This window comes from Triturus cristatus, chromosome 5_2 (assembly GCF_964204655.1).
Source record: "Triturus cristatus chromosome 5_2, aTriCri1.1, whole genome shotgun sequence".
NCBI classification, from domain to species: domain Eukaryota; kingdom Metazoa; phylum Chordata; class Amphibia; order Caudata; family Salamandridae; genus Triturus; species Triturus cristatus.
The window spans coordinates 732,294,799-732,317,299 of NC_140588.1; positions in this window are offsets into that span (position 1 = coordinate 732,294,799).

A 22,501-nucleotide genomic window follows, 5' to 3' on the forward strand; every position below is an offset into this window, starting at 1 on the left:
TGTGAGAGAACAGCCCCCACACCATGCTCTGAAGCGTCTGTCTGGACTAGGAATTCCTTGGAGAAGTCAGGGGCCAAGAGCACGGGCGCCGTGCACATGGCCGTCTTCAGGGTGTCGAAAGCTTTCTGACAGGTGTCAGTCCAAATCACGTTCCTGGGCTGCTTCTTCGAAGTCAGCTCTGTCAAGGGGGCAACGATCGTTCCATAGCCCTTGACAAACCTCCTGTAGTACCCAGTGAGCCCCAGGAAGGCCCTCACTGCGGTCTGCGTCTTGGGGGGTTCCCAAGCCAGGATGGTTTCAATTTTGGGTTGCAAGGGTGCCACCTTGCCACTCCCCACTTGGTGTCCCAAGTACACCACGGAACCCTGCCCGATCTGGCACTTGCTTGCCTTGATCGTGAGGCCTGCTCGGCGCAGCGCCATCAACACTTCCCAGAGGTGGCGCAGGTGTTCAGGCCAGGTGGCACTGAACACTGCGATGTCATCCAGGTAGGCGGCACTGAACGCATCCAGCCCAACCAGTACCTGGTTGACCAACCTCTGAAAGGTGGCAGGGGCATTCTTCATCCCAAATGGCATGACTCGAAACTGGAAGTGCCCATCTGGTGTAGAGAATGCGGACCTCTCTTTGGCCCCATCGGTCAAGGCGATCTGCCAGTACCCAGACGTTAAATCAAACGTACTGAGGAACCGGGCAGCCCCCAGCCGATCAATGAGCTCATCAGCTCTGGGGATGGGGTGCGCGTCAGTCTTCGTGACTGAATTGAGTCCTCTGTAGTCCACACAGAACCGGAGTTCAGGTGTGGCTCCCGGCGCAGCAGCCTTTGGGACCAAGACCACGGGGCTGGACCAAGGACTGCTGGAGGACTCAACCACCCCTAGCGCAAGCATTTTGGAGACCTCCTCCTTGATGCAAGCTCTGACCCTGTCAGTTACCCTGTAAGCCTTGTGCTTCACAGGTAAGCTGTCTCCTGTGTCCACATCATGGACGCACCAATCTGTGACACCAGGAACCAGGGAGAATCGGTCGGAAAATTGTCCCAGCAAGTGGCAGCAATCTTCCTGTTGTTCGGGCGTCAGGGTGGGTGAGAGGTTAACTCCATCCACTGACCCATCTTTCTCAGAGGCCACTAAGAGGTCAGGAAGGGGCTCGGTCTCCTCTTCCATTCCATCATCAGTGGCCAGCAGCATGCCCACTTCGGTCCTCTCTAAGTGGGGCTTAAGGCGGTTAACATGTAGGACCCTCAAAGGGTTCCTGGGAGTCTGCATGTCCACCAAGTAGGTGATAGGACTTTTGCGCTCCACAACCTCAAATGGACCTGTCCACTTATCCTGAAGTGCACAAGGCTCCACTGGGGCCAAGACCCACACCTTTTGTCCAGGTTGAAGCTCTACCAGAGTGGCATTCCGGTCGTACCACCGCTTCATCTCCTCCTGGCTGGCTTCCAGATTTGCCTCAGCAAGTTGCCTGAAACGCCGAGTCTGGTTTCGGAAGGCCAGCATGTAACTATATACATTCTGGGGAGGTTTCCTGGGAGATTGCTCCCAGCCTTCCTTTACCAAACTCAGAGGTCCTCTTACCGGGTGACCATACAGAAGCTCAAAGGGGCTGAATCCTAGAGACTTCTGTGGCACCTCTCGGTAAGCGAAGAGCAGGCATGGCAAGAGGACGTCCCACTTACGCCTCATTGGACCGTCCAGGCCCATGATCATGCCTTTGAGGGTTCGGTTGAATCTCTCAACCAACCCATTTCCTTGGGGGTGGTAAGGAGTGGTGAACTTGTAAGTTACCCCACACTCCTTCCACAGGGATTTCATATACGTGGATATGAAATTGGTCCCCCTGTCGCTCACCACCTCTAGAGGGAATCCCACTCGGGAGAAAATTCCCATCAGTGCCCGTCCCACCACGGGGGCCGTCACTGTCCTCAGAGGGATGGCTTCAGGGTACCGGGTGGCATGGTCCACCAAGACCAGGATGAACCTGTTGCCCAGGGCTGTCTTGGGGTCCAGAGGCCCCACAATATCAATACCCACTCGTTGGAATGGCGTACCGACCACAGGGAAAGGTTGCAGAGGAGCCTTGTGCTTCCCTCCGCTCTTACCACTTGCCTGGCAAGTCTGACAGGTTCTGCAGTAGGAATCTGAATTCTTATGCATTTGGGGCCAGTAAAAGTGGGTGACAAGCCTGTCATAGGTCTTGTCCATCCCCAAATGTCCTGCTAACGGCACATCGTGAGCCAGCCCCAGTAGGAAGGTTCTGAACTTCTGGGGTACCACCAGCACACGGGCTGACCCAGGTTCAGCAGCCTTAGGCTCGGAATACAGGAGGTCACTCTCCCAGTACACGTAGTGTGTTTTGGCCTGAACACCGTTGGCCTGGTCTGCAGCCTGTTGCCGCATACCAACGAGAGAAGGGCATTCTTTCTGCTCCCTGCAGAATTCCTCCCTGGAGGGACCTCCTTCTTGCTGCCAATGGGTCAGCTCAGGCAGATCTCCCAGTTCGGCAATCTGTTCCCCGGTAGGCTCCAGAGCATCCCCCTCAGGGTCTACTTCCTCCTGGGCCGTGGGAACTTCGGGGGCCGGTTTCCCGCGCCTCCTGCGCCTTCTCCCTAAGGCCGGTTCCTGGACCTCTCCCTCAGGCTCCAGGACCCTCTCAACACCCCTACTGGCTGCCATGGACCGGGTGGTCACGCACGCCCAGTCGGGTAGACCCACCATCCTCAGATGCGTGGTCTTCTCCACCTTTTCCCAAGGGGAGCTCTCCAGGTCGTTCCCTAGCAGACAGTCTACAGGCATGTCAGTTCTCACAGCGACTTGTAGAGTACCAGAGACCTCCCCCCACTCAAAGGGAACTTGAGCCATTGGACAACGACTCTCTACGTTGTCAGCATTGACAACCCTACAGTAGGCATTGGGTACAATTTGCTCTTGAGACACCAGGTGTTGCCTCACCGAGGTCACGCTGGCTCCTGTATCTCTAAGAGCCTCAACCTTCTTTCCATTGATGGTCACCACTTGCCCATATTTCTTAGTGTTAGAGGGCAGGTAGGTTACAGGGACCATCTCACTGTCTCCTAGCGAGACTAGGGTCATCTGCCCGGGACCCCCACCCTCCTGGACTGCTACCTCCTCCCCAAAGTTAACACTAGCTACTTGCCGGGGTGGAGCACCAGTGGGTGCGGTCTTACCAAACAGGCGACACTTAGGATCAGAGGCAATGTGACCCGGGTCACCACACTTATAACAATTGAAGGGCCCCTTTGGAACAGGTCTACCTGTCGGGGCCCCGTTCTGCTGCGGGGGTGGGGGAGGCTGAGAACCCTTCTGCTGGTTCCCTTGGGAATTACTTTGGGGGCCTTTTTGGAACCCCTTCTGTTTACCCTTGTCCCCCCCACTCTTCTGCTGGGGACCCTGCCCACCTTTGGCGGAGTCTCCCACTTGACCTTTGTGGACCCTGGTGCTGAGCCAGCGGTCCGCCTCCTCAGCAAGCTTCCTCGGGTTGGACAGCTTGCTATCTATCAGGTGCTGGCGTAGCTCAGGAAAACATTGACTGGACAAGTGCTCCCATGCAATTAAATCAAGCAGCCCTTGATAATCATTCACTTTGCTACCCTTCACCCAACCATCCAGCGCTCTGCAGAAAAAGGTCACATATTCCACATACGTACTCTCAGGGATCTTCTTCGTCTCCCTGAACCGCTGTCTATATAGCTCCGGAGTTAACCCATACCTGGTCATTAAAGCTTCCTTCATATGGGGGTATGAGGTCTGGACTTCTAAGGGCAAATCTAACAGTGTGTCCCGCCCTTCCGCAAGGAACCTTCCCCACAACCCCGCTCCCCAGTCTTTCTCAGGGACCCGGTGTGAGGACATGGCCACCTCGTAGGCTCTAAACCACTGCCCTATGTCATCCTTTCTAAAATACTCCTTTACTACATCTTTGGGGATGTACACCTTGGACTCTACCTGCGCTGGTGGAGTGCTGCCACCAGAAGGAGCGGTGTCCAAACTTTTCGCCTTCAGCTCCAACTCCTTCAATCTGATATCGTGATCCATTTGGCGTTGTTGTGCCTCCAGGGCCAACTTCTGCTTTTCCATTTCCATTTGTCCTGCCAACTTTGCCATCTCCATTGCATGCGCCCTGTCGGCTGCCCTGTCTGCCAGCTCCTCTGGCGACCGGACTCTGCTGGGCTCCTCAAGGTTGTCGGGTGGAACGATGTCCCCCGCATTCCGTAGGTCTCGTGACTCCTTCCAGGCTCTCAACGCCTTGGTGTACTGGGGCTTCCTCTTGCATCCAGCATGGGGGACTCTGAATTTTACACTGTAGCCTTTCAATTGCTCCATCGTGTAGCCTTCCAGTCTCTCCCAATCCACCTCATCTATTCCAGAAATCACGGAGAGCGCTCTTCCAGCAGAGAGCGAGCCAGGCATGGTTGCAGTAATGGCAGATGTCTCAACAAAGTTCAACAATTACAAACCTGTGGCTGCGTTATTTGGTCTGCTCTCACTATCTGGTGATTAATAATTCACTGTATGCAAATTACAAGTGCAAATCCGAAATCCCAACCGCTGCCAACAATGTTAGAGTCGGGGATCTCTGGTTGGCGCAAGGTTGCCCTTGTGTCAAGCAGGAACCCTCTCCTCCACGTCAGGGCGCAGGATAACCCCTCGCGAATGACCCTTGCTCACCCTCTAGGTGCGTGGCGTGAGCAGCCAAGGCGATTCCTCAGGCGTTGTTGGTTAAGCACTTACAATCGTACACACAGTAAATACATCAATCCCCCCAGAAACGGACACCAGACTTGGATATATATAAAAATACGATCCTTTATGTAAAAATAAGGTATATATATCTCAACAGACTTATCACAAGACCAATAACGTTTTCGCTATGCCACCAGGTTATACAGCAGGCCAATGTTCTTGGTTCGTAGTCTCTTTACTTGTAGTTCCAGTACTCACAGAGATCGGTTCCTGCGAACGGGGAAATAAGGCGTTGCGGGCCCCGAGCCCGATACTGGAACTTCTTTCGTGATGTGGAGAGTCGGCACAGGTCGGTGCGACTCTCAGCTTGGGAAGTGTTCTTGGGTCAACAATTAGCAGGTGTGGGCAAGTAGGCAGGCGCGGCCCGCGACCCTTTAGCACGGCGGTGCAGGAGGGTCTCCACAGCGGGGGCGGCGCGGCCTGAGATGTCCGGGGATAGCGAAGCGGGGTCACAGGGCACAGTCAGTGCAGCTGGATGACCCGGCGTAGATCACAGTCGTCGGACGGCTTCCGGCAGGAGGGGTGATAGCGCGTTCAGCGCACTCCAGTGGCAGGCGGTGACAGGGATGCAGGCGGCCTGGCCCGGGAACAGAGAGCGGCTCCGGACGGAGCGGGGCTCTCACGGGTTGGAGGCAGGCGAGCTTCTGAGTGTCACGGCCCTAGGAGGGGCGATGAGGGGCGCAGTCTCTTTTCCAGCGGGATGCCCACACGGCTCGAATTGGAGGACGAGCAAGAAGCACAGAGAACCCACTGTTCCTGGGGTTCAGTTCAGGGGGCAAGCTCAGATCAAGCCCTTGGAGAATGTTCAAGCACAAAGTAGCAAAGTCTTTTCAATAAGTCTCTTCCTCTCCTTTCTCAGCAAGGCAGGCAGCAGGCCAGCTCCTCCAGCGTCTCCTTCTCCTTCTAGTCGGGCAGAGGTTCTTTGTGGTAAACAGGATTCTAATTTCTTAGGAGCCAGGCTCCTACTTTTATACCATGATTCTTTTGTTCTTTAGCGCCAGGGGGCCTAGGCCTGGCTCAGTCCAGTTCTGGAGCACTTTGTTATGGTGACTCTGCTCTTTCCTTTCAGCAGCAGGGCAGAGACATCAGCCGCCCCACAGGGGGTGGCGCCGGCTTTGTTGTGGCAGGGCACAGGTCTATTCAAGAGTCAAGGTGTACTCCTCCCACCCATCCAGGTGTAATCTCTCTACCCACCACCTGGCAGCCAACCTGTCTCTGGGGATCCCCCCACCCTGCTCCTTACTGTTGCCAGGCAGAACACACACACACACAGCAGAGGCGGACTGAGATGGTCAGGTCAGTAAATACTAACTTTCTAAAAGTAGTATTTACAAACCCAGGATATTAAAATAAACTTGACTACAAGAAGTATTTTATCATCCTGAGTTCAGGCATACTAAACTTGACACTTCTACCATGCTCTCTGAGTCCACTGGGGTCACAGCGTTGGCGGGATCCCGGCAGCCCATTCTGGCCTATGGAGAGCAGGTAGCCTTCAATAGTGAAGAACGGAAAGGGCTGTAATTCACTACTAAGACATGCCACACACACCAGGGCATGTCTTACCTTATGCCTACAATGCACCCTGCCCTTGGGCCTACCAGAGGGGTGGCTAATATGTAGGTAAGGGAAGGTTTAGGGACTGGCAAGTGGGGGCACTTGCGCAGTCAGCGCGACGGTCCCGGACCGCGCACAGGGTCTGCGGTGGCAGACCCTAGACACCTTTTACAAGGCCGCTTCTGTGGGTGGCGCAACCAGCGCTGCAAGCCCACCAGCGGCATTGGCATTCACGAGCCCTGGCACCCCTGGTGCCCTTTACTGGGGACTGACAGTGAATCCAATAAACCAATCATGGACATCAATTACAGGTACACTTTACCTAGGGAGCACTTGCACTGCGGCACGGATTAGCCGTGGCGCAGTGCCTGAGCGGACAACACCAGCAAAACAATCGAGGCACACCATCAAAAAGTGGAAGGGAAACTCACGCCAAGGTGCCAGGTCTAACAGCAGCCCTACACTTCTTTGCCACCGGTACCTTCCAGTACACTGTGGCTGGTGCCGGTGGGATGTCCCAGACCATGTTCAGGCATGTGCTTCGTGATGTATTGGAGGCAATGTTGTTATTCTTGAACCTGTATATCCAATTCCCAACCCCAGTACAATTCACTGCAATTAAGAGTTACTTTTATGCCTTGGGAAGAATGCCACATGTCATAGGCTCCATAGATGGCACACATGTTGCTTTGATGCCACCACAGGCACATGAGCATACATACCAGAACCGGAAACCTTTCCACTCCATTAATGCCCTGGTGGTATGTCTGTCAGACATGACCATCTCACATGTGTGTGCACGTTTCTCTGGTTCTGCACACGACGCTTACATCATGCGTATGAGTCAGATACCAAACATGATGACACAGCTGCAGAACCAGTGTGCCTGGCTTGTTGGTGTGTAATATCTGTTTCCCTTGTGTTTTTGGCAACTTTAGAGATTCACCCACTTCTCCAACCCATTGAATGCTTGTCTGTTTGTATGTAGGTGACTCTGGATACCCAAACATGCCATGGTTGCTGACCCCCCTCAGGAACCCTGTTACATTTGCGGAGATCCGTTATAATGAGGCACATGGGTGGACCAGGAGTGTGATAGAGCGGACATTTGGCCTACTGAAAACCAGTTTCCGCTGCCTGGACAAGACCGGAGGTGCCCTCCAATATGCCCCTGACAAGGTGTGCAAAATCGTTATTGTGTGCTGCATGCTACACAACCTGGCAGTGAGGAAGGAGTTGCCTCTCATCCTGGATGATGATGACCAACAGCCGCCTGCCGTGGAGGATCCTGCTCTGGGACATTTTGCCAGTGATGATGAGGGTGATGTACGCACACAGCTCATCAACAACTTCACATGATAGTGAGTATACAGTTTTATGTTAACCCATGTTTTGTAATTGGCTGATATGTGTAGGTTTTGCAATGTTGCTGCTTAAGTGTGTCTGTGTGCTCATTGACAGGCTGCTTGCAGTGATGTGTCCTACTATTGAGTATATACTACCAAACAGTGCTGGGATTGCAAATGCGTTGTGTCCAGGTATCTTGAGCCTAGTGACTGGCATGTGTATTGTAGATGTATGCTGTCATTCAGTGATTCTAATGGTGTTGTATGTCTGTGCTCCACAGTGTCCTATGGCTGGTGTTTGGTCATGTGTGACCCCCCAAATCACAGATTCCTGGTGCAGACTGCAGGCTGCCGTTGTCCTAACCATGATGTGCCACACACCCCTGGACTAATATGATGTAACAGTGGCTGACTTTGTGCTCACTGTCACGTGAGGTTACCTCCCATCTGGTGATGACTTATGACTTTTCTTGGTGTAATAAACCTGTGCATCACTTTGGAGTGTGCTTTGTCTGTGTCCACATATCCAACATTCATTTGCATGCTGTACCTGTGGGCAGCTTGCCACAGACTCAGGATGGGTGTTGTGTCCATGCATCACACTGCATTCTCTGTTCACATGTGTTGGGACGATGAGTTAGATGGGCATGGTAAGTATGTGTTGTGTTGATGACGTAGTGGGGTGTCTACCTCACATGTGTCACATCACCATGACTCAAATTACTGTGTTTACATAGCTATAGTAGTTTCCATGCACAGACATCTTTACACAGTTCATCCTCTCAATGACACGAACCAAGTTTCAGTCACAACAGACGCATGTATTGTGTTGTAGTGAATTTATTTACATGCATGTGTTGGAAAGTTATACTTAAGTGGAAGTGCTGTACTGTGCAATATGAATCCAAATCTCACAGTGCAGTTGGTAGTGTTGATTGATGAAATTTCTAGAGTAAAGTCCACAGTCCTTTGGAACATTGGTCCAACGTAGATTCGCCATCACTTGTGTGGGAGTTTAGCAACAGTCAACAAGGTGAACGCTTTGCACAAATTGGATGATGTCTAGGAAAGGTAGTCACGTCCTGGTGGGTATGCATGGCCATCTGCCCCTTGCTTGTCCTTCCTTGGACGACCCCTCTTCTTCTTCTCAGGGGGACCCTCATGTGCAAGCTGCTGCGATGCAGGTGACTCCCCGCCAGAGTCCAAGTCCCTCCCTGTGGCAGGTGGTGGTGTAGTGGCAACTGATGTAGTGGGCACACGGGGAGGTGGGGTCATGTTGTTGGCTATCTGGTGGATTAATTTGTCAATTTTTTACTCCATCCAGGTGATCTGTTGTTCCACCCAGGACATGTGAGAGTCCATTCTGGCATGATGTGCAGCCTGCTGTTGTTGCATGTCCCTGAGGATCCCCACAACCTGGCCAAATCCTCCGGTGATTTCCTGGTACGCATCTATGATGCATCCTAACTGCGGATCTTCCTGCAGTCCAGCCCCATCTGCCGGCCGTGACCTCGCCCTGACCACCCTCACACCACCCCTACCCACATGGGCAGGATCTGCCCTGGCAGGCACAGGTGACCCTGGGCCACTGTCTGTGTTGGAACTGGTGTTGTTGTCCATCAGCTCCTGGCTGCCCTGTGTACCTGTGCCGTCTTTGTCCTGTTGCCTTGGTCTGTCTGTGTTGGCAGGGGTGATTGAAGTGTTTGCAGATGGTCCAGGAGTGATGGCAGGGTGTGCTGATGTTGCAGCTGCTGGGGCTGGAAGCGAAGCCACACCGGAGGTGCCAGGTCGTTCATCCTCGTCCAAAGTGGACATGGAGGCATCCACATCAGGGAGCTCTGGCACATCCAGAGTGTGGGACTGGGATTCCTCTTCTGTTCTTGCTGTGTCACCAGCATACCCTGTGGGTGGAAGTGACACACAATGTATGTAATGTTTCTGCACACATCAACGATTCACACACATCACAGTTGCCACTGCACATCATGAAGAGTGCATGTACATTGCATTGTGCTACATTGTCAGAGACAGGTGTTTATTTTGGTTTAGCACAATATCATTTGATGCTTGAGCATTTTGATGGGCACAAAGAGCTGTGTGCATGGACATCTCATATCATGATTGTTTGACTGTACATGGGCATTGATACACATGTGCCCTCATGTGCCTGACACAGGTGTGTCCCTCTTCTCAACATTAGTACTTCAACAATGACATACATGCACTTTCAGCTTGCGATGTGTAGCACGTTTGGACGATGTGTACTGGCATTTGTGCTTGTATTTGTGAGTAACATTGTTGTGTCTGAACAGCATGGTCACAGTATGGTGTGGCTGCATTCACTGTGGAAATACTATTGTGTTGTGTGTCCCTAGTTCACATATCATTTCACAAATTGGATGGTGTTGTCCGTAGCTAATGGTGTTGGGGTTGAGTTCTGTGCGTGATGATGTCATTTATGTGGTCAATCTCATCCATGGTAAGGGGTATTGACCACGGCAGATCGCAGACTTTCCCATGCTCATGAGAGTGAGGGCCAGGGGTTTGTGTGTTTGATTTATGCTGCTTTGAGTTTTATGCCTACTCCTACCCAGTCCAGGCTACTCCTTGTGTTGCAAGTGAAAATGACAGTGAGGGGAGTGTTGTGTGAGGGATGCAATCAATGCTGCACGATGTAGGACTGGAATGCAGATCACCACAGTGCCTTGTGTAAATGACACCATGCTACGGTGTCAGCTATGTTACTGTGGCCATTCCATTAACTGTTATATGTCACCTGTGAATGGTGTGTATGTGGTTTAGGTTGTGGGTTTTGGTATGTGCTCTGTTTGCCCCTCCCCAATTGTCATAGAGGGCACAAACCTTCACACCCAGGTCAGGGGGCACCCCTGCCACACTGCAGGCCCAGACAGTGAGGGGATACCTACAGTTGCAATGACTGTCAGTGTGAAGTGTTTTTAGGGGGCAAGTGCATAGGTGGAACTTGCAGCCAATTCATACATCTTGCCCATGTGTCATGCATCTTGCCAGGGCATTTACTTTTTGTGTGAGTGGTCCCAAGGGGTGTACTTGTTCCTGCTGTGAAGGTGTGTGTATTTGTGGGATTGCTGGTATTTGGTGTACTTGCAGGCCCACCTTCTCCCACAGAGGTCAGTCAATCCCCCTGTAGGTTGCTTCCATTGCACGGACTCCTAGTTAAAGTTCTTGATGTCAGGCAGTGGAGTCCTAGTGTATGTTGGTGCACAACCCCCACCAGGCCCTTGTGCTCCCCATAGCAGAGCCAAGTGTCAGCCATATTGTCGGTACTTTTCCTCTCTCTGTGAGATGGACATGGTTCAGGGTGGGCTTGAAAGACCATGTGGGAGGGGGTCTGGTGTCTGTGACTACAACTCCCATTAGGCTTTTGGATACACCCACCCTTCCAGCATTCCCGACCTTCCTTCCTGTGACTCAGCTTCCCTGGGAGGTGGTGTAACAGGTTTGGCAAGATGGCTGATAGTGTTTGTTTAGTACCAATGCATTGCTGTATTGGTTGTTAGGTTTTTACATGTTATGACCTAGTGCTATATTACTCAGAGATAGCAGCTATTGCCTTTCTGTAACTGGCATACACATCACTGAAAAAAAAAATTCAGGCTTAATTTGGCTTTGCTAACGCTACTTGTTTTCAATGTCCCATTGGCAGTCATGTGTGTTTGTTGCCACACAATGTTGACTAGATTGGTTGTGTACTCACCAGGCTCTGTTATTCCTGCCAATCCATGGATGCCCTCCGGTGGAAGTATGGCCCACACTTTCTCCTCCCAGGATGTGAAGTATGTTGGTTTTGCAGGAGGGCCACTGCCAGTATGCTGGCTCAAGGCATGCTCTCTGGCTATGAGCTTCCTGACCCTCCTTCGCACATCGTAGTACCTGTTCTGGATGTCATCCTTTGTGCACAGGCAAGGTGCTTGTGCGTTCACCTTGTCAACGATCCCCTCCCACATCTTGGTTTTCTGTGACATGGGGGTCTGTTGGACCAAGGTTCCAAATAAATGTGGCTTTACTCAAAGTATTTCATCAACCAATACTTCCAACTCACTATCTGTGAACTTTGGATTCTTCTTTGGGGGCATGGTGCTGGGTGGTTGTGGAGATTGATGTGTCTGTGAGGGTGTAAGTGGGGTGAGTGGGTGTCAGTTTATCTTGCTTGTTGTGAGTGTGTTTAGGAGGTGATAATGGTGGGGATGTTGTCTGGTGAGTGAGTTGTGGGTGTGGCTCAGAATGCAGTGTAGTTGTCTTCTCTGCTGTGGTGTTGTGGGTGTGTCTTTGTTCATGTTTTTTTTTCTTATTTTTTTATTGATTTGGACATTGCTTGCTTGATTCTTTTTCTATGGAATTAAACGTGGGTTTTGTTGTGCATGATGGAGACGTTCAGCTGACTGTGAATGACGCAGACAGGGGCAACCAGGAGGTTCTCTGAGTCTGTCTCACTCACAATGTGCTGGGTTGCTGCGTTTGCGTACGCGTCAGTCACAACGGGCTGTTTTCAATGGTAGTCACTGTTTCCCGTACATCTCGTTCTTCCAGATTGTGCTCCGTGCGAGTCGTTTTGCTTTTGCGCACATTGCATCGTACTCGTACGCTCGTATGGAGTGTGCATGTGTCGTTCGGGTTCAGTCCGTGTCTGTGTCGGTCGGTACGTTTCGCATTCCCTTTACGGGTGGGTCACTGTCTACAGTGTGGCAAAGACGTGCGGATTACGATCCTTGAGACTCATTTGGAAATCACACGCAAGGCATCGTACTCGTACAGTCTTACGGAGCATGTACATGTGGCTCAGATTCCAGTCCCGGTACGTGTCAGTCGGTATGTTTTACATCCTGGATCGGAATCGGGCCCTAAGTCTCTTCTTCTCTCATGCCAGAATCTTAGTGCTTAGACACCTTCAGATAGTAAAACACTCTACACATTTCTATTTCTATTTCATTTCATTTCATTTCAAAACCTTCATTCCATTGTTCCCAATCTATGGAAGGATGGCCCGGAGTGGGAAGAAACAAAGGTGAAGGAATTATATTCTGTTGCATTCTCCTAAAAGTGCTGTCAACCTGCCCAAATGATTGGCACCAATTAAAAAAAACCTTTTGATGGTTAAAGTGTAGAGACTTAAATAAGTACCGTAACACTAATCACAAATTTAAAATGGAAGGGCCCGATTCACAGAACTAACTTAAGACAATATCCTAAACTTACTACCAGTTTGGTATTCACAGAAGGCACTTACTCATTTCGGTATTCACAGAAGTTGGGAGTCCTAACTTTAGGACTCCTAAATGCCTTCTGTGAATACCGAAAGTCTTAAAATTAGGATTTTCCCAGTTTAGGAGTATTAAAGTTAGGACTCCTAACTTTACTACTCCTAAACTTAGAAAAATCCTAACGCTAATATTCAAACATTGAAGTTCTAATAATGCCCCTAAACATTTGCGGCAACACTAGACCGCTGTTCCAAAGCTTGGTATCCCGAAAGATGACCACCACACTATGTCAATATGTTTAAGGTGTGTGCATCACCAAGCGCACAGAATGCACCTATCCAAGGTTGAGATTCCTGTAATATTGTGGCTGCAAAGCTGACATGAACGTCTTTTGCGGGAATGCTAGACCGCTGCTTAAAGATCCAGTATCCTACTAAAATGGCCACCAGAGTGACATATGTTCAAATCTAGGCTGCTGCCTAAGCCTAGGGCACAAAGGTGGCAAAGTGGCATAAGATGGCCGTCGCATTGATGTATCACACAATGCACGTACATTATAAGACCACTAACCTTGCCTTTCCCAAAGATGGCCGCAACAACTTACAATGGCTCACAGAGGATAGCATCACCAACCGCAAAGATACTAACAAGGATCCAAGGATGGACCTCTAGCCCCACGAACCCCACAAACACTTAAGGAGCAAGTGTGGCAGCATAACTGTTGAAGTTGCACCAATGTAAAGAAGAATGCTCACGTGTTGAGGGGTGGCATCCTTCACCCTCAAAACAGGAAACTGCATTGGACATGTTCCTCTGCCCTACACGCTGAAAACCCTGCCAGCCAAAACTCGAGAGGAGAACCAAAACCGGTTCAATAGATATATATTAGGGCCTAATAAATAGGTACCTGTTGAAATACAAAGCTAAATGGGAAAGGAATGGACAGATAGAAATACATGAAGCACCCAACAAGAATTGTGGATATAAAAATAAATCTTTTATATTTGTTTTATTTTTTAGTTGAATTATTCATTTCAATTTTTACAAAAATTCAGTCAAGTGAATACATATATAAATATTATACATACAATCAAAACCAATCAATGTGTATATCTGTTAATCAAAACATGGTTCAAAGCCCCACATAAAAATCAGATTCATACATACACACACTCAATCCAAGTCACATTCAACACAACAAATCAAATGGTGAAACAAATTATCCTTAGGTGTTAAGATGGATGTTGTGATTGGTATATCATCCAAAGGAAGCCAGATGGTACTCTAAGAAGAAGGAGGTCAGCGAATCAAGCGCCAACGCGTGTTTCGGTATAGGACCCACTCAGGGGCCCCACCTTCATCAGGGCGTGGACCAAGGGTAATAGGGGCAAGAACAAAACCTAAAAATTAATCAAATGAACATGTATGAACAATAAAATAAAATCAAATTCAACAAACAATTTGCTGTGTTCAAATACATTCATCTTCAGATGAAACATTAGTGTACATCAGTCCAAAACAGTTCCAATTAGTAGCAGATAGTGATCAATCACAAAATCGATGAATATGGCCCAAGGGGTCCTAAGGTAGCTAAAACAAACATGTTCCCCTAGATATGTCAGTGTCGAATATAGAGAAAAGGTGAAACCAACACCCAAGTTAAAGCGAAAAAGATGACAAGAAGGGAAGAAAAATATGTATATCATACATAGTAAAAAAGTCACATACAGGATAAAGAATTAAAAAGGAAAGCGCCAACACCAATATTCCAGGTTCTCGAGTGCATGGAATGAAAATTTGCCAGTGAATGGGGGAAAAGTAAACCAATAAGGATACATACTAACAACTAAATCCTTGATAAGCCGTGGAAATCAGTCTGCCGGACCTATATGCAAGCGCAGTCGGGTGTCAAGGGGAAGCATCCAGCCTTGTTCAAATAAAAGAGATTCACCTCGTCTGGCCGAAAGATAGACATTTAGAATATGGCCAAGTCGAGAACACCGGGAATCTACAGGAGGCAGTGTGTACAATCAACGTTAATCAGAATTACGACATACAAAATGAGCCTTCCAATAACGTGAGACAACATAAAAAATGACACAAAAGTATAAGTACGTAAAAGACAACATACTTAAATCAGCAGTGGCGACGTATAGGAACGAGCAACAGAGGCTTCAAAGCTGGTCTCGTGGAACTCGGGAGCGTAAGTGTGCAAAGTCTTACACTGATAAATTGATGACCAATAACGGAGTCAGAGCGGTTACTGGAACGCATAAACAAAGTTACCATAAGAAAAAATAAACAAACAAAAGTATAAGTATAACCGACCCTAATAGTCGCTGGGAGCAGCATAAGAACAAACTGATTATTCTCCTATTGTGCGGCGATGACATTAAAGTTACTGGGTAGAATAATCCTACAAGGACAACAGCGTATAAAACGCCATACTAAATGAGCCTGCCAAGGATAGAAATATAAGGCAGGCATAACACGGAGTATAATAACGAAAATTAACAGTCTGGGGGAAACATCTATCACAGCGTAATGCTACCGCAGCATACTTACTGACTGATAAGAGGTCCAGATCCCGCTTTCCCTCGGTTCCAAAAGGACGGCAAAAATCGACGTCAGGAATACCTTCGCTAAAGGCATCAGAAAACCCGCCGTTCTAAAATACAAGTCGCCAATTAGTCACTAACCAATGAGGCCGTTGGTAGGAAAGAAATAACTAACCATAGAAAGGGGACTAGCACAGAGGGACTTTGTAAGGTGTTCAAAAGAACTGACGCCATCTTTGAAGGGATCCTCGAGTTCAATGCATAATAATGCCACCAGGACATGACAAATAAATGGAATATAAAAAACATTAATCAAATAATAATAATGAGGGCTATTTCGGCCAAATACTAAATAAAAATAAAAAAATAGAGAAAATGGAAAAAAATGAGGTTTTGGCTTCAATTGAGTATTGCTCCAACATCCATAACAGATCAGGATCCAGAATCATACAATTGCGGCGAATACGCGTCTTAGGTTTAAAAAGACATAGAGGAGATTAATCCTACAGATTATGAAGGCAAAAATAAAACACTAGCCCACCACATAAACATACAAAATGGCGCAACAGGATCCTTAATCAAAAAAGTAAAAATTAAATAAACAAATTAAATAAACAAGGTCATAGTTCCTAAAAGAAGGATGGGGCCATACAAGGTGTCATGAAAAGAGAATTAATCAGAGCGGAGGGGTCATATGATAGCGTTCTCCCATAGGATAATTTCATTTAGGCCATGCTGGACAGAGTCAAGATAAAAAATCCAAAAGGTTTCCCTTTTCTTCCTGACGGAGGTGGGATTCCTTCCTGGAGGGGTGTGTATCTTTTCCAAGATTGTCCATTTCAGATCCGAATCTTTGTGGTTCATACTCAGCCAATGATTGACTAAGGGGGCAGATGTTTTTCTAATGCGAATGTTAGATTTATGTTCGCAGGTCCGCAGCCTTATCTCCCGACTAGTTTCCCCGATATAGGGAAGATTACACGGACACATAATGATATAAACCATATTGGACGATCGGCAATTGGTCATTCCACGGAGGGTAATCGTTCGATTATTGGCAAGAATGGTATTGTCAACGATAGCTTGGGGACATGCCTGACAGGTGCCGCAACGATGATTACCCTCAACAGGTTTGGTTCCGACAATGGCAGTTTGGATAGGTGCTTTTTTCTCCATAATTTTACCTCTGATCAAGCAGTTTTTTAAGTTCTTATTCCGCTTAAAAGCAAAGAGAGGTTTGGGAATACTCATCCCATCGTTACCAATATTCAACAGATACCAGAGAGAATTGATAGTTTGTCTGACCCTGTGATTAATGTTGGAGTGCTTGGTGACATAGACCAACTTATCCATCGGGTCAGATTCCCTTCGCTCAAACATGGCTTCTCAGTTAAAATATCGTGCTCTTTTGAAAGAGTCTTTGATGAGTTTGTGGGGATATCCTCGTTTCAGGAATTTGGATTTGAGGATGTCTGCTTGAACCAGAAAATCTTTTATATGTGAACAATTTCTACGGAGACGTAGGAATTGGCTAAAGGGAATGCTATCCCTCTGACTCCTCGGATGATAGCTGCCATATTGAAGCAGTGTGTTTCTGGCAGTAGGCTTGATGTATAGGGACACACTTACTTTGTTGTCGTGATGTTCGACCCAAACATCTAAAAATTCCACCTTCACATTGCTAGAGTGGACAGTAAATTTGAGATTAATATCTGCTGCATTCAACCAGGCTACGAATTCGCCCAAGGAGCTATGGTCTCCGCTCCAGATGAAAAATATATAATCTATGAAGCGTGACCATGCTCGGATGTTCTCGTAGAAGGGTGCCATGTCGTTATAGATGTTAAACTGTTCAAATTTGCCCATATAAAGGCACGCTATGCTTGGAGCACAGGACGCCCCCATACTGACGCCCTGAATTTGGTGAAAGAAATCACCATTGAATTCAAAATAGTTGTCGTTCAAGACAGTCTTGAGACACTGGATGATAAATGAAGAATTGGTGATTCGAGTTTCGTTAGTAAGTACTTCTTGTATGGCCGATAATGCTCCCTCCTGTGGAATATTAGTATATAAAGATTCCAGATCTAGGGTGACCAAAAGGTCCCTATCTGGATCAAAGGGGATGTTTTCGATCTTGGAGATAAAATGGCCCGTATCTCTCACATACGACTCCAAATTACTCACCAGGGGTTTCAAAAAACATACCACATATTTCGCAAGGGGTGCAAGGGCCGAACCAATGGTAGAAACAATGGGCCGTAGGGGCGGGTCCACGATGTTTTTGTGGGTCTTAGGCACCCCGTATATGATAGGCATACGGGTATAGCTGGGTGTTAGGTATTCTGCCTCTTTGGTGCAAATGAATTCCCGGTCTACTGCATTTCTAACCATGGACAGGATACTGGTTTTGAGATTGCTTTCAGGATTTCCTCTGATACGCTTATAATGTCTAGTGGAGGATAACAACGTATTCATTTTATCGATGTAGTTATCGGTACTAAACAAAACAATACCACCACCCTTGTCACATGGCTTGATAGTCAGTGACTTGTTGTTTTGAAGAGATACAAGAGCTATCTGTTCAGCAGGGGGTAGGTTATTGATAGGTTTGGGCACATGTTTGCTGATTTTAGAGATCTTAGACATTACCCAGCCAACTCATCGCCAGTAAAAGGAAGTTGAAATTCTGTATTATAAGTTACTACTGTTTACCAGAGCTCCTTCATACATGACAGGCAGGGAAGCAGGTTACACTGCAACTGATCTCACCTTCAAAACACAACACTCTAAACACCACTGTGATGTAAAACATTTCAAGCTACTGGCATGCATTCCAGTTGAGAACCCAAAATCCCTTATTGAACATAAGGGCTCAAGAATTTCAACCAATGAAATCTAATGGTGCTGAATCCATATTAAAGCCCAAAAGCTGTCTGTTGTAACAAAGATCCAGGACCTAAGACATATTCTGATTTAAAATGTTCCTATGTCCTTAGAATGCGAACCTGTGAAAGCCCTTCAAAAACAAGATATAGCCAGCCCTGCAAGGCCAGGTGATGCAACCTGATAATTCTGGAGACAATACACATTCCAGAATGTTGTGTGAATATAGCCTTATAGCCCGCCGTAGCGGGCTATACCGGCTATTAAAGGCCCGCTGCAGCGTTAAAGGCCCGAGCCGAAGGCGAGGGACTTTAACTAACGCAGCGGGACTTTAATAGCGGTATAGCCCTGCAAGAAGGGCTATAAGGCTATTTGAACATTCTGCCACTAGAGGGCAGAATGTTCTTACAAAACGAAGCCTTCAGGGAGCGCGAGGGGATTGAAATCCCCTCAGGCTCCCTGAAGTCTTTGTTCACAGCCAGAGCAGTGAACAAAGACACATTGGAATGTTGGAGCTCCGGGCTTATACCAGCCATTATAAGCCCGGAGCACTCCATTGTTTTCAATGGAGCTCCCAACATTCCAATGTTCTAATTCTCCATAATGCCTATGGTAAGTTACCATTACGACACTCAATGAAGATGCAGTCTTTATTAGAACATTGGAACGTTGGGAGCTCCATTGAAAACAATGGAGCGCTCCGGGCTAATACTGGCCGGTATAAGCCCGGAGCTCCAACATTCCAATGATTGTCTTTGTTCACAGCTCTGGCTGTGAACAAAGACTTCAGGGAGCCTGAGGGGATTTCAATCCCCTCGCGCTCCCTGAAGGGCTTTGTTTTGGTAGAACATTCTGCCCTCTAGTGGCAGAATTTTCTAATAGCCTTATAGCCCTTCGTAGCAGGGCTATACCGCTGTTAATGTCCCGCTGCTGTTGTTAAAGTCCCTCGCCTTCGGCTCGGGCCTTTAACGCTGCAGCGGGCCATTAACAGCCGGTATAGCCCGCTACGGCGGGCTATAAGGCTATAGTAGTGATCTGGTGAAGAAGTCATCTGACTACAAAATTATTGTTAGTTCTATTGTCTTGCTGCCCCCTTGTCCTCTTAACCTCTTCAGCGCGGCGCGGATTTCCGCGCCACGCTGAAGATTCCGTGCGCGGGCGGGGCCATGACGGAACGGTTCCATCATGCGCACAGCGCAACCGACGTGCATGACGGAACCGTTCCGTTATGCGCGTCAAATGGGTTAATGGAACTAATCACTTAAGCTATCACGTGCTTGAAACCCCAGCATGTAAGTTCTGATCTTCAATTTGTAACTGACCTTGAACAGTAAAGACCAGTTCTGGTGTTTTCTTTTCTTTATGTACTTAAACCCTCTATTCATTTGATTGTCACTTTTCCAACTATGTTTTGGAGAATGTTTTACTACCATTGTAACATTCTTTGTGATTATTGTTTACCGTAACTGTTTGCACAAAAGGCTTTTGTATGCAAGAATGTCCTAAGTTTTTAATAAAACTTGGAGAGGCTGCTAGAAGAATTTAGAATCCTATTAGACCTACGAAGATCTAGGACAAATCTTGCCTGTTTCCTCTCTGTCCCGGGATGCCACCAGAATGACCTCGATTTTTGAAGGGACCCCTGGGATGGAAGCCCAACACTTTTAAACACCTGAGGGTACAACTCTATCACACAGAGAGGGATCTATGGCAAGGCAATCTGGACATATGCATCTCCAATATCAGGGGGCAGCTCACCTTTTGGCTTCACCTCTGCCTATCTCCCTTGGGGAGAGTGCTCATTTTGAAGATGATTGTTCTGCCTCGATTGTGATACTTTTTCATGGCCCGCTCCCTTAGCATACCACAGGCCTACTTTAATGACCTAAGATCTCTCTTCTTGGAATTAGTTTGGGCAGTAAGTTAGGACATACTGGACTTACTAGATAATAGGGACCTTCTCTGAATCTTGTACTAGAGGACAAGGCCAAAGACCCCCTGCACCAGGCCACTCCAAATGACTAAAGCATATTGGGACATGTACTCTAGAAAGAGGAAAATGAGACTCCCCCATTCTCCTGAACTGCTGCTGAGTGGTACTGGCCATGGTAAAAGTGGCAGACAGACAGGCTACCCAGGCTTGGAATCAGGCTGGGATCACTACCATGGGGGATATATATCAAGAGGGTGAGCTCCTCCATTTCGAGGTCCTACAAGATGACTACGGACTGCATGGAGGCCAGTTCCTGACTGATGAGATCTGGGAAATGGGAGCATTTGAGACTGAACATACGGGAGCCCTTTTTATGTTGGTCACACATGGGAACAGTAGGAAGGCGGTGACCTGCATGCACAAGTCATTGGCTCCAGTGTTTAGTGACCCCACCACTGCACTGAAAATTAAATGGTAACCAAAAATAGGACAAGCAATGGGGGAAAAGTGGAATACTCTAAGGGAGTGACTAGAACCCCCTGCTTCAAATATACCAAACTCAACTATTGCACTGTACTTATCTGTGCCCAGCCCAACTTCTAAGAATTTACCATGGGATTATGGCAGAGTGCCCTAGATGACACGCAGTGGAGGTGAACTTGTTCAATATGGTTTGGGAGTGACCACACATACAGACTTATTGGAAAAACCCTGCTAGACCTTTTAATGGACTTGACGAGTCGCCACTTGTTCATGGTGATGACAAAGTGCTTATTGGGGAGATTCCTGAGATTTGCAAACAACAAACACACCTCTAGGTTAATTGATCTGGAACTAATTTTGGGTAAATGGAACACAGCGATGCACTGGAAGGCTTCCTTGGCCGCACCGGTTGTGAGGTGGCGCCAGGATTTGATCAAGTGGAGCACTGCAGAAATTACTGTCATGACCCGTATTCACAAACACAATTGGCAAGGGGATACCTTCACAGCATGGGACAATTTATTGTTGGCTCTAAAACCCAAGCCAGATGACAGTCCGCCATGAAACCCAGGGATATGCATGCCTGTGCTAATGCTGACAGACCATACTGAATTGCAAGGAATGTTCACTCCATTACCACCCAACGTCAACCATGGCGTTAAGTAGGGGACCGGCTACATGTTTACTAAAATACTTGCTAGACTGGGGAGAATGATGCGGGTTGTTTGATGAAACAACATATGTGGGACAGAATATGGCAGCTTGATTAGAACTGAGGTTTGCTCTTTTTCTGTGTTCTGGTGTGCCATTGCACTGACAGGTACAGGGAAGTTACGATGGGACATATCATCAAGGCCCAGCGATAATTATCGCTAAGCGCACTTAGCGCTAGGATCATTATCGCCGGGTAACGTGGAATTTTATCGCTGAGATAGCGTGCTATTAGCAACACTTATCTCAATAGCGATAAAATTCCAAGCGCTAACTGCAAAATGTGAGATTATCGCTGGAAATCCAGCGATAATCTCACAAAGTTTGGCGATAGCTTGATGATAGGGCAAGGCATACTTAGCCATGATATCCACCTTACATAGGATATCATGGCTAAGTCAGTCTTGAAGCAGGCGTAAGGAAAGTAGCGATAACAGAGGTTATCGCTACTTTGCTTGTCGCTCTGCAGGTCAGCGTGCCCATTGATAATTGGAGAAATGTCCCTTAAGCGACATTTCTCCAGTTATGTCAGGGCATAGAGATGCAAAGCTGGGCGTTCAGAATACAGGTGCTAATGCAAGGTTTCACGCGATAGCGTGACCTTGCTGATTAGGCGAAAAAATTATCGTCGCCTTTCGTCCGAAAACTTATGCAAAAGCGGCTATAATTTTTTATCGCCTCATTGATGATATGCCCCGATGTTAGTTTCAAAGAGATACTTATCTGCGCAGATGTATGTGGTATGAACAATGATATTCTGAAATGCCTCATGACTTTCTGGTACACTGTATACTGTTCCAATGTCACAACAAAAATGATAATGATGAGATATTAAAAAAAATAAAAGGCTTTTAATAAAACTTATCATTAACTTGACTTTCTAACTTCAATCCTCACTTCAGTCCACCAGTCAAGTTAATGCTAAAACTGTTTCACAGCATCATTTCCTAGCCTTACTTTATGGGAATGCATATTGGAGTGTAACAGCAATATATGAGTATGCTGAATGATTGCACAATTA